The sequence below is a fragment of the Doryrhamphus excisus genome, linkage group LG1, assembly GCF_037039965.1.
Source record: "Doryrhamphus excisus strain RoL-2023G ecotype Guam linkage group LG1, RoL_Dexc_Guam_v1.1, whole genome shotgun sequence".
In the NCBI taxonomy this organism is placed as follows: domain Eukaryota; kingdom Metazoa; phylum Chordata; class Actinopteri; order Syngnathiformes; family Syngnathidae; genus Doryrhamphus; species Doryrhamphus excisus.
In genome coordinates, this window is record NC_136357.1 from 29,075,784 (window position 1) to 29,085,694 (window position 9,911).

The 9,911-nt window shown below is 38.7% G+C and overlaps 1 protein-coding gene across 3 annotated transcripts in view; it reads right to left on the bottom strand.

The window, feature by feature from the left end:
- LOC131132286 (multiple epidermal growth factor-like domains protein 11) overlaps positions 1-9,693 on the bottom strand; it is a 74,818-nt gene extending 65,125 nt beyond the window's left edge. For all 3 annotated transcript variants that reach the window (XM_078793406.1, XM_078793401.1, XM_078793396.1), the window contains exon 1: positions 9,469-9,693. The gene's annotated coding sequence lies outside the window, so the exon portion shown is untranslated. The remainder of the gene's footprint in view (positions 1-9,468) is intronic.
- Positions 9,694-9,911: the final 218 nt, after the last annotated feature.

Sequence of the window (9,911 nt, forward strand, 5' to 3'; positions counted from 1 at the left end):
AACACTAGTCTATTTAATAGTAGCAGAAAAACGTGTTCTTTTCAGTGTATTTTCTAGCATACTTGCTTTTACTCGTGTTTTAGCTGCGTATAAACAAATGAATGTTGTATTTTAATGTATCTTTTACTTACTACTTGCTTTTATTCAACTCCAAGTGTCTTTGAGTATTTTGAAAATTGCTATACAAATAAAATGTTTTATTATTATTGCTTAAATGTAGCAAATAGTAATTGAGAAATTACCACTAATTACCACAAGTTATATTTTTATTGCAAATGTTGATCAGAAATTGGAGAATGTCAACATAAGCAAGCCCGAGGGTTTGCAGCCATTTGTCAAAAATAGACATTTTCCCCGGCACATTAATTAATCACATTTTTTTTTTGCCATTTGCTGGCAAATTTCACAGCTTCACTTTATCGCGGTTTTTCAAAAATATATGAATTAATAATTCATGCTGTTTCGTGGTTGAATAGGGCCTGTTATTAGTTCAAAATATGCATATTTAAGCACATTTTTTTTTGCCTAAATTCAGCATTTTTAAGCATAAAAATGGCTACATGAACTAAAATGCAAATATGAGGCATTCAAAGATAGACTGACAGAATAAACGAATGCAGTTTCATGGAACAAATACTACAATTTAAGCTGTAAAAGTAGACCGGCATAAAAGTCTTTGCCAGCCCTGACTGTGTACCACTGCTATAAATCCACTACACACAGAGTCAAATATTTCAATGCATTTCTTCATCATTTTGATGATATCATAGTTCTATCATATATATCACAAATCATATTTAACGGTTAATAAAAACTCCAAATTCAGTATCTCGTAAAATTTAAAAAACGGTCAAAAGTTAGGACTGGTTCACACACTTTATTTAATATATGAACTGCAAAAACTTCTTTGGTGTCTTTGACTTAATTGAACTCCTGAAAGCAAATACATTTTGCAGCATATTGTAATTTATTGACATGCGCCTGTTAAAAGTGAATTTTAAAAACCCCACGGGCCATCCACTGGAATCCACTGGACTGCACACACCAAATGTTGGCAGGACTCTGCACGTGAAAAGTAAATGTATTCATTCATATAGGCTTATTATTTCATTTCCTAGGGATTTACTGCCTTTTTGCACGTCATTTTTTCCACTTTTTTTATGCTCAAATTGTTCATTAGCTGCTTGTTCCACAATATTTCTTACAATAAAAGTTTTGGAAAGTACTAAAATGTTTGTACTTGCTAGGGACGAGGACGATTCCACACACATCTCCATGCACTGCCAGCGATACCATACTTTAACCATACATGCAATTTTCTGGCGATACGATGCGATACGATACGATACGACATCCTAAAACAGCAACAACTTTCCGCACAATTTGACATCCGCTATGCAATTACTATAGCAGTAATTCAGTGGTGGAGTCAAACAAACAATTACTGCTGTAAAAAATGCAGTACGCAGCAACAACAAAGTTAAAGTCACACTTTCAACAGTGGAATCATTCATTCATTCGTGGGGCTGCTGGAGCCTATCCCAGCTGTCTTTGGCCCCCTATGTGATAATGACTACTGTATTTTTTTCATACCTCCCCAACTCGTAAAATGTTGTAGTCTTTTTTGTTACACATCATGTTCATTTGAAAGACTTCAAAATCACAGTCACTGTCCGTGGTGCTGAAGCTTGTAAGCCCCGCTATTGCGGGAATGTGTATGTTTGGAAATGATGCTATCATTCATTCATTCATTTTCTACAGCATATCTATCTATCTGCGTCAGTGCAAAAAAAAAATCCATATCGTTGGGGTCCTAATTAACATGTTGTAGCAACCGTGCTGCAAACATTAAAGCAAAAGTGGAGCAAAAACGATCCCTGGGGCTCTCTTAGATATTCACTTAAGAATTCATGTCAGAGCACATGCGGGTGTTTCTAAAGGCACGGCGGCACACAATCAGCACCTTTTATTCATTACAAGTCTGAAGGGCATCTTTAGTGTCTTCTGTGATTGTTTACATTTAATGAAAGTCTTTTATTTCAAAGAAATATGAAGCACATTTGATGATTAATATATATATATATATATATATATAGTATATAGACGTATTCCTTTTATACCCTCCTAAAGTTTGATTAAAAGTCTGAAAACATGTCTGTAAATGGTCTGGTGTTGGTTATTAACCACCGATTTACGCATCGAGGCTGAACCGTATCACCAAAGTCATTAAAAAAACAACCGAAAAAGTGAATTAGTGTAATGTGTATTGACATAGGAGTCTCGCTGAATCCATGCTATGACCTTTTGATCATTCTCCAAAAGGTCTCCAGGCGGTACCTGGACCTTCAGTGGGGACCCAAATCACCTCATAATGCCACCACTATCACATCATAATTATGCCAACCATTAGTAATATAGAAAAACGCAATATGGATATGTATAGGATACATAGCATCACAAGGCTGGGGACGAATAACATGACTAAGCAACAAACACTTTATCGTCCAATACATCAACTTGAGAAAACTACAAACCTCTACACTACGACATCGTCTGGATGTTAAAACAAATGCTAACAGAATCAAAAAATCATGTAAATTCAATTCATCCATTACAAAAAGCCAAAAATGCTACAGAAAACACATTTTTATAGTTGAATCGGCACTGGACTGCTAAGGAAAGTTTGGTTTTGATCCAAACTAAATTTCAAGACTGGACGAAGGAAAAACTGGCAATACGGAATTATTCCGACAAGGGAAAGAAAAACCGTAGGAAGTCGGTATCACGTGATGTTGGTGTTTACGTTTTACTGGGCATGCCCCATTGACTATTCTGGTTGATTATAGCGGCGCATGTAGACCAGAGATTGGAATATTCCTTTCCGTGTATACCATTGCTTTGGGAAAATCTCCTCATGTAAACGTAGTTAATGTGGCAGGAAGTTCCACGTTAGTTTGTCACCTTCTTTATCACTTCTCTATGACTTCTTTAGTGCTTGCAACTTTTTTTTGGCTCCATTTTGGGTTATTTTGCAGGGGTGGCCAATAAGAAATGCAGACACTGGAGGTGAGAAACACTTGTTGAATTGAAGAAATAACTCATGGCTCACCGGTCGGTCAGCGGCGTGACCAAAATGGTTTGGAACCCCTGAAGAACATCTTGTGGAGATTTGTTGGCAGCGGTGACTGCGTGGTCAATTACCGATCCCGCGGAAACCCTCCGCAGAGTGTTCGGGAAAAAGGGGAGAAACGTGTGGTGCTGTGCTCCACTGGACTTAGTATAATCCAGTATAATACGTCCAGCTCCTCAAAGCTGCTCTACTAAGTCGACAGCTCCATCTCAAGGCCTGGTCCAAGAAGAAGAAATAACATTGGACGTTGAGATGGGAGTCTCGCCATCCAGCACATCCAACACCTCATCAGCTGACTGGTTTTGTAGTTCTGTGTTTTTACTGCAGAATGTACACAAACATAACTTAACATTGTCACAGAACATACAGTACAGTGGGGCCAAAAAGAGTTAAAAAAAACATAACTTAGAACTTCAAACATAACTTAGCTGAGATTAATTGAGATCTGTCAGTCTGGAAAAAGGGTCATAAAGCCATTTATGAAGCTTTGGGACTCCAACAAACCACAGTGAGAGCCATTATCCACAAATAGTGACAAGAGGTCACAAAAGACCCCACAACAACAACAACAACAACATGCAAAGAACAACAGGCTTCACTTGCCTCAGTTCAGGTTAGTGGTCATGACTCCGCTGGAAGAAAGTTACGTTTCAATTTTGCCAGAAAACATCTTGATGATCTTCAAGTACTTTGGGGAAATACTTTGTGGTCTGACAAGACAAAAGTTCCCATTACATTCTTCTTCTTCTATCTCTCCTCTGGACATCTCTACCATGTAATGTCCCTATGATGTACTCGTTCCTGATCCTATCCATCCTGGTCACTCCCAATGAGAACCTCAGCATCCTCATCTCTGCTACCTCCAGTTCTGCTTCCTGTCTTTTCCTCAGTGGCGCTGTCTCTAGTTTATTTCCTGGTTCCTGTCATGAGAAATGTTAACATTGTTGCCAAAGAGAGGATTTCGGCAGTAAGATCAACACGAATGGCGCCTTCCTGTTTTGCCATGAGCGGTTCTCGCTTCGCTTCTCTGCTTTTCTTATTCATCATGGCTGCAAAGTGACTGAAAATGCAGCCCAAGGAAGCTGCAAGTGCCAGCGTTTTGGTGGAGAAGTTGAGTAAGGAACACTAACGAATTCAAGAAATTGCCATTCATCTTATCACTCTTCGTAATATTCTGGACTATATGCACATTGCCGTCATAAAAACTGAGGCAGCAGACTTTGTGAAAATGAATATCTGAACTTTTGGCCATGACTGTACGTGTATAAGCGTGTTGCTTTTGGCTAATTCCGTTTGCAAAGCACATATGCTCCATATCATCCATTAACACCCCCCCTGCCCCCCATGAATTATAAATGAGCCAATGGTGTCGATTGTGAAAACAATACAATTCCTGAAGTGGAAGCTCAAATACCGACCGTGCTACTGTATTGTGCTTCATAAGCCTTACAGCAAGGTTTGCATCCGTGTCAACATAAGCTTGTTTACTTCCTCAACCGGGTACTTTCATAGTTTCCTCCCCAGGTCCAAAGCATGTCTTTATTCATTCATTCATTTTCTACCGCTTATCCTCACGAGGGTCGCGGGGGTGCTGGAGCCTATCCCAGCTGTCTTGGGGCGAGAGAGAGGCGGGGTACACCCTGGACTGGTGGCCAGCCAATCCCAGGGCACATATAGACAAACAACCATTCACACTCACATTCATACGTATGGACAATTTGGAGTCGTAGTAGTAGTAGTTAATATTCTGCATTATACGTTTGTAGTGTCTTGTCATTCAAAATGACATGCCCGAAGACGCATGCACGGGAGGTGGAATTGAGCCCTGGTCTCCTAGCTGTGAGGTCTGAGCGCTAACCACACGACCGCCGTGCAGCCGCATGTCTTTATACTTTATGTTATTTCATTTATTCACGTATTATTCCACCGTGTGCAGGCACAGCAAACTTTTCTATTTGCACATTAGACATCACATACTGTACAGATAGTTAATATTCTGCATTATACGTTTGTAGTGTCTTGTCATTCGAAATTTGTCAATTTCCTCTACGCATGCCCAAAGACGCATGCACAGGGAGAACATGCAAACTCCACACTGAGATTGCTGAGAGTGGAATTGAACCCAGGTCTCCTTTATGTTATTTCATTTATTCAATAGGAAAGCACATGTATGTTGTGTATGACGAGCAGCATGTGTGAGCGGTTAAGATGTCACACAAGTCAACATCCCGACCTAACACACTTTGTGTCGCTTAGAGCCAACACAACAATACACTGACTAAGAGACTGTCTGGTGTACGTGTTAGTCCTCCATTCGCCCTGAGGGGAGCATCCATGATGTTTTGTACCGGTCAAGTCCATCACCTTGCTTCCTGTCCACACTGGAGCGCCCACGAGGCAAGAAGCACTCTGGAGTCTTTCACGTTGCCTTTTCTTTTCCGCCCTTTCTACTCCGGTTTGTCTTTGTTTTCGAATGAATAAGACGCCGTGAGCCGGTGGGCTGAAGCCCTTAATGGCTTTTACCTCCATGCTGCGTGCCGTTTCAATTTGGAGACTTCAGTTCAGCCATGGCGTCCACTCCACTGTGTGACATGACAGTTTCTTCATGCAGTAATTCCAAATGGCTGCCTGATTATAGTGTGGAAAATTAGGAGTTGCGTGTACTCTATATTGTTGATATGAAAGTCAATTTAATATAAATACACATATTAGAGTGTATGCACGTCCGCGCCATCTTTCTGTGTCACATTGGCTCTATATGAAATGAACACACAAGAGAGTGAACATCCTGTCAACTATTAAGCATCTTCGTGGAGGTGGGAGTTCCACGGAATGCTAGCAGTTAGCAAGCGGAAAAATGGCTACCGTCTAAACTTTAGATATCACATACTGTACAGATAGTGGCTAATATTCTGCATTATACGTTTGTAGTGTCTTGTCATTTGAAATTTGTCAATTTCCTCCACGCATGCCCGAAGACGCATGCACGGGGAGAACATGCAAACTCCACAGAGAGATGGCCGAGGGTGGAATTGAACCCAAGTCTCCTAGCCGTGAGGTCTGCGCGCTAAACACACCCCCGCCGTGCAACTGCATGTGTTTATACTTTATGTTATTTCATTTATTTACGTATTATTCGACCGTGTGCAGTTCTTTTCTATTTGCACATGGTTAGATATCACATACTATACAGATAGTGGCTGATATTCTGCATTATACGTTTGTAGTGTCTTGTCATTCGAAATTTGTCAATTTCCTCCCGATTCTTTGTTGTCTTTCTCCATCTATCTTTATCCTTCATGATGGTTGTCGTGTCTGACTGGCATGGACCGACCGGGCATGCAGCCAGTGTTGATATGCGTTTCTGCGCATTTGTCGAATTCTGCTTCACTTTTCTTTGAAGCCCAGCCACCAGAGGAGTCTAGCTCATACTTGGGAGACATAATACAGGGGGGGGGAAAGGCTTTCTTTAGTGTAGTGACTCACGACTAAGTATGTATTCTTCTGCCTACGTATTATTGCAACGTGCAGGCACAGCAAATAGTTCTTTTCTATTTGTACAGAATTAATAAAACACAGTATTTATGTGGTAACATACACACGTTCATTTGAAAACACTGTTACAGTATACATAAAATGCAAGGTGAGAACATTGATATGCAACTCCGATATAACATGTCCTTGAGAAACAATGTCCAGTGTTCTCCCATTTATCAACACTGATTACATGTATTGATCTCTCAGAACATGGAGGATTCCCAATTGAAAGGATTCAGCAGACTGGAAACACGGTGGCTGCTGCTGCTGCTGCTGCTGCGACCGAGGGGCGGTCGTCTAAACTGGACCAAAAACATGAAATCATGGAAGACCAACCAGCAATAATAATTTCTTGCATGTCTTTCCATTCAACTCTGTGACAGCCGTACAATACAATCAATACGTTTTAATACCACTTTGATCAACCGCACATTTGATAACATTTCCAAACCTTTTTCAGTGTCAAACTCTTCAAAAAGAGTTAATCGACCATGCAGATGACTTCAAGTAAGAACTTAGCATAACTAGCCATCCATCTTCTATACCGTTTATCCTCATTGGAAATTATTAAACGAGTCCTAATTTTACCAGAAATAGAAAAAACAGCTGGAATTTTACAAGAATAAAGTCAAAATATTAAGAAAAAATTGAGACATAATTTAATTTGTTTTTTATGTGGTTTTTTTGTAAATTTAAAGCTGGATGTTAAAGCTTTATTTATCCAAATGCTACACGTTTTTACAGAGGAAAGTTTGTGATACAGCATAACATACTGTTCTGGAATAAAAATGTGTTTAGTAAGTGCATATTGCTGGTGTCATTCAGTTTTTCTACACACTACAAGTGTCACTATATAGTTAAATGATAACCTAAACAAGTCCTAATTTTACCAGAAATAGAAAAAAAGCTGTAATTTTACAAGAATAAAGTCAAAATATTAAGAAAACAATTGTGTTCTAACAAGAAAAAAGACAAAATTTTACGTGAATAATGTCAAAATATGAAGAGAAAAAATGTGCATTTTAAAAAGGAGGGAAAAAATCCAAACTTTTTGTAAATAATAACAAAATATCAGGAGAAAAATGTATATTCTAACAAGAAAACAGTCACAATTGTATGAGAATAATGTCAAAATATTAAGAGAAAAAAAACGTGTGTTCTACAAAGAAAGAAAATGTACAAGTAATTGAGTTTTTCCAGGAAATAATCTTTAACTACAAGTGTCACTACATAGTTAAAATATAGCAAAAATGTAAACATCAGCAGTCGTTTTACAATAAAGGAAAAATGTTAGGAGAGAACGTTTAACCTAATGATAACCTAAACAAGTCCTAATTTGACCGGAAATAGAAAAGACAGCTGTAATTTTACAAGAATAAAGTCAAAATATTAAGAAAAAAATTGTGTGTTCTAACAACAAAAAAGACAATTTTTTACATGAATAATGTCAAAATATGAAGAGAAAAATGTGTATTTTAAAAAGGGGGAACATTTTTTTGAGAATAATAATAAAATATCAAAAAATATATATATATATATTCTAACAAGAAAACAGTCACAATTGTACGAGAATAATGTCAAAATATTAAGAGAAAACAAACATGTGTTCTACAAAGAAAGAAAAAGTACAAGTAATTGAGTTTTTCCAGGAAATAATCTTTAACTACAAGAAAAACAAAAAAAATATCACCTTGTTAACAGTATCACGATATATCGTGATACATATCGTATCGCCAGATTCTCGCCAATACACACCCCTTACATCTTACAGTATCTTCGTAAGGTAAACTTACACAACCAATCGGGTGTAAAATACTTAGTTCGGGGGCTTCAACACCTTAATGACCGCTGCTATAGATGAACCGCGGCTCCACCGCTCCAACCTCCATCAGCCAGCAGCCACCCTTGCAACATTATCTTAACAAGAATAACATTTAATTAAAGTAAAAGCTACCGAGTCGTCAAACCCTGCATTACTGTTATTGCCAGGGCACATTTGTGACAAATGTTTCTGTGACATATTGCAGAGCACATTCACCAGCGCTGCTTACTAAATGGAATAACTTGAGGAGAAAGGGTTTTAAAAAAAAACACACACACACACCAAAATTGAATAGGACTTCTCAAAAGCACTCGCCAGGCGCTGTCACTCATTGTATTATTTACCTCTCTCTGGGCACTTGCCTCAGGGTCTGAGGTCACTGAGAGCGAATACAAAAATGTTCAATTTATCCGACATGATGCTTTAAAAAAAATATATATAAAAAAAAGCACACCAGGGTTGAAAACTCCCAAGTTCCTTGAAGCAGACACAGGCTCGAGGCCGCCATCTACTGGCATTAGTGCCAAAGACTGCTGTTGGAGACCGCTGCTCCGCCTTAGGGGAATCAATGGCAGCCCTGTTTGTTGTCCTGCTTCTAGGGAATCAATGGAGGAACAACAATCATCATCCTGACATATCTAATTAGTATCAAACATCTCCATTATAGGAGAGTGCATCATGCTGGAAAATTGCCTTGTTGTTTTTGCAGACTTCACCATCCATATATATACATATACAACCAAGCTTTTACTTTTTGGTTAACGTACACTTGTACGTTATACAAACTGATATGAACTACATTCTAAATCACGGGGCAGAGTTGTAGAAAAAATAAAAAATAAAATGCATAAAAGAGTAAAATGTAACACAGGAACACTGTACAATTGAAAGATACACAAAATGAACAAAGTTGAACAAAGCGATAAGTAGCAAAATGAAACACCAGCTAGCGTCAATATCAGCTTGAGTGCTCACTTACCTTTACCGACGCGTCCTCGTCCTCGGCAAAGTTAATATTTCTCACTTGAAAGCAAATTGTAATCTTCGGCATACATTTTGACTTTTAAAAAAATGTTTTTGAAGCGAAATCACAAAGTCCTCGTCTTTAGGTTTCTCGTGTAGTTCGGAACTTGGTCTTGTGCTGGTGCTCGTGCCGCAGCCGTTCCACCATCGCAGCCAAAGAGTAGCAGAGCGACAAGAGGAGTCACCCCATATCACTGCCGCTTTTGCAAGCACTCAACCCACCTTCGTTGGTTACACCCCTACAGCATAGTTACTTAGTTAGCTCCGTTAGCCACAGTATACGCATCTTTTAAATAAACATACATATATATAATTTGAGCAGTGTTAGCGTTTGTAAAGTGTCATTTGGGTCCACAGGAAATAAAATGTAAACATGTGCAATTAAATGAACTATAACAT